Source organism: Gadus morhua, chromosome 4 (genome assembly GCF_902167405.1).
Source record: "Gadus morhua chromosome 4, gadMor3.0, whole genome shotgun sequence".
NCBI lineage: Eukaryota > Metazoa > Chordata > Actinopteri > Gadiformes > Gadidae > Gadus > Gadus morhua.
Window position 1 is genome coordinate 34,180,038 of NC_044051.1, and position 3,263 is coordinate 34,183,300.

At 42.8% G+C, this 3,263-nt stretch overlaps 1 long non-coding RNA gene across 1 annotated transcript; it reads left to right on the forward strand.

Moving 5' to 3' along the window:
* Window positions 1-1,511: 1,511 nt before the first annotated feature.
* Window positions 1,512-3,053, forward strand: LOC115542429 (uncharacterized). The gene is made up of 3 exons (XR_003976541.1): window positions 1,512-1,762; window positions 2,584-2,717; window positions 2,944-3,053. It is a non-coding gene; the product is annotated as an uncharacterized LOC115542429 (long non-coding RNA).
* The last annotated feature ends 210 nt before the right edge of the window (window positions 3,054-3,263 follow it).

The window sequence follows — 3,263 nt, forward strand, 5'->3', positions numbered from 1 at the left end:
CTCCTTTCCTCACCGTATTCCTCTCTTGTCAACACTTACATACAATATTCATCCCTGTTCCTTCACTTTGTTGATTTTCAAGTTGGAGACACGCACACACACATACATACATACATACATACATACATACATACATACATTCTTGTTGTCAGACCCATTGTTTAATAAAAAAATATTTTCATTTGTTATTCTTTAATATATGTGATACTTTGTGTTTGGCTTAGTCTTAAGTAGCATGGTTGTGTGGTCAGCTCCTGCCTCATCAGAAGAAGTTCCCTGGAAACTAAATGCTAAATTGACTGTTGCTACTCTGCTTTCTCAATCGCTCTCTGACCACGGGTACGTGAATCGGAATTACAAGCAAAATCAAGAAAATGTAATAGTCCAGTTGCGCTAAAATGAACATCTTGAATCGTCTTTGATTTCAGAACAGATGTAGTAAGGTTGAGCCACTAAAGTCAGTAGCCTAGTGCTACCCATGCTTACACTAACGTGAAGCTTTACCTGCTTAAAAACGTATCTAGCTTGCAGTTGTCACCCTACCACTCCAAATGTAAAACTGACGTTTACAAATACGCAACAATGGTCAGATAAGTACTTGTGTTTTTTAATTTATATTTACCGTTCAATATTGCAATCGCTGCTGGCAGTCCCATTGAAGAACACGGCAGTGCGGCCTGTTTTTGAACTATAGGCTTACATGAATCACGTGACCACCCTGCCGGTGAGATCAGAGTGTCGCAACCATAGATATATATAGAACACTAGATATGATAGAGATGTTCTATATATATCTATGATCGCAACTCATCTCTCTCATGGCTCTGGCACAAGCCCCCAGGAACATTGCATACTTCCGCAATCCACCAGTGCTCAGCGGCCAAGCCTGGTATTGCAGCTGTTTACGTGGGCTGTGGACGGGTCCCTCAAATCATGGGACCCAGAAGTAGATATCTCCGTTCACTCCAATACAAGTGGGGAACAGGAATGTGTCTCCGCAAAAAATGTCTGGATATCAATCAAAGGCTCGTAATTACCTTCATGCCATGTCCTAAAAAGATTTAAGTTTTTTATTTTCAAAAAGCCACCTCAAGCGTTTTATTAGCCGGTATCTCGCTGGGGAAGAGGGGTGTGCAGCTGAAAGGAGTCGTAGTGAAACAAATGGCATCCGAGAGGGCCATTTGTCCGATTTTTGGACTGGTTCATCTGCTGCTCAATAACTCTCACGGTCCTCTGCTTGCGATCATTGTGATTCATCATGTATTGATCCATTTATTCAAAAGATCCAAAGACAAAGAACAGGTGCATTACGGTATCATTTTATATTGTTGTTAGACCGGAGTGGGGGAGTGGGCACGCATGCGTTCTATATTTCTGCATCCGGTACGTCACGGACTAGGCCACGTGTCTTGGCCCCATAACGGAAGCAAATCGCTCCTGTATGTTACCCTGCGCCACTGAGCAGTTTGTATAGGAATGAATGGGCGGCCAGTCCGTGGTCCATCCTTTATTATGTCCATGCTCTGGGAGCATCTTTAGACGGATGAGGAAGCCGGAGCCAATACGTCATAGGCCACGCCTACTGGATACAAACGCAGCGCGGGAGTCAGATGAGGTCAGGAACATATGGGCGTCCGCCAAACATTTCACTGACGACTGCTTCCTCAACTTGGGCCAATACAGAGCTGGACTTGCTCAACGTCTGAAAACCAAGTCTGGATCAGTACCAACTCTCCTCGGCTCAGCTACAACACTCGAAAAAGTAAGTTAACTAACGCCATATCATTGTGTTGCTTTACTGTATATGTTTACCTTGTTAGCATTATAATGCTGCTTTAGCATTAGCGCTACAGCTAACAGCCAAGTAACTGTCGCTAATGTTAAGGTAGATAGCATCAGTTATGTGTGTAAATAAATACCATGGACCTATTATAGAGAAAGGACAGTGGACTAATACATTGCCGCCCATTCATTCCTATAAATACACACACTGTAAGTCGAGTGTGCATCTCCGCAAGCATGGGGCATCACACGAGAATGGGCACAATTCAACAAAGGGGCTACAGGCACTTATCTCTACTGCTTGGATACCAAGGGAATGCAATGTTTAACAATGTCTGCTCATACTACAACAAACGAATTCAACTGTATTTTACCGGCCACTGGACCGCAGTAGTTCTAACGTTTTACTGATGAGGAGATTGACCTGTTAAACTAATCCTAAATACATATGGTGCGTTCCATGTAACCCGTGTTTTCGCCCCCTTCTACCCTCTTGTACTCCCAGATATAACTGGTTATTAACGGGCAAAAGTGTACCTGAAACGCACTATTATTCTGATTCAAATCAAAGGGTTATTAGCCGATTTCGGCAGAGCTTGATGTCATGGTATTGGGTTGTTGAGATGAACTATAAAATATGTAAACAAATCAAGGATGTAATATAATTTCATAGAACTCATTTTAAGTATTAGGCTAATGTAATTCACTAAACATGCTTCTCGTATCTTCTTACAACTTGCACCTGGAATACATACAAGGTAAAAAATTTAGTACTGATTTTTCTTTGTTCTCTCTACGCAGGCCAGCTCATCAAGTGCTTACATTCAGCAGCTTCTCTCAAGGGATGTTGCCTGCCAGACAGAAAACCTGGAAACGCATATTTGTAGGCACAAAGCTGTCCTTAAAGTCTATGCAGCCCCATTTTAAAAGTGAAGGTGTGTACATTACTCATTGAGTATTTTTTTTCTTTGATTTGGTAGATTCTAGGCAGCATAAATTCTAGGCTGATGCTAGATTCTAACTGCGCTAAAAAGCCTGGTCCTCTTTGGAAAAGCATCATGACCTGCTAAAACACGAGTCAAACTTGGGAGTTGCATTTCAAAGATGGAATCAGTCAAGAACCCAGAAGGGTTTCAAGCCCGATAACTTCTCCCTCTGCAGAAGACTGCGATGCCTTTGGAGACTGTAGCACTCAGCGTGGCGCCACATCAGAGAGCCTGGGTGTTGTCGCCCCTGGCTCCTCCTCCCACATGTCCAGTCACAGCGAGGTACTGGTGGTTAGCAGAATAAAGAAATATTTTGGCATTTTTGCACTTGTAAATAGTTAATCGCTTTTTAGCCCACATTCAGATGTGAACTCATTCTTGCATGCAAGTGTCTTGAATCCAAAAAAAAAAATAGGCAGGCAAGACATTGAAATTGCAGGGCGTACCAAGCCGTGACCGAACCAGCTTGGCAGTGTGAAAACGCCTAATCCGTCA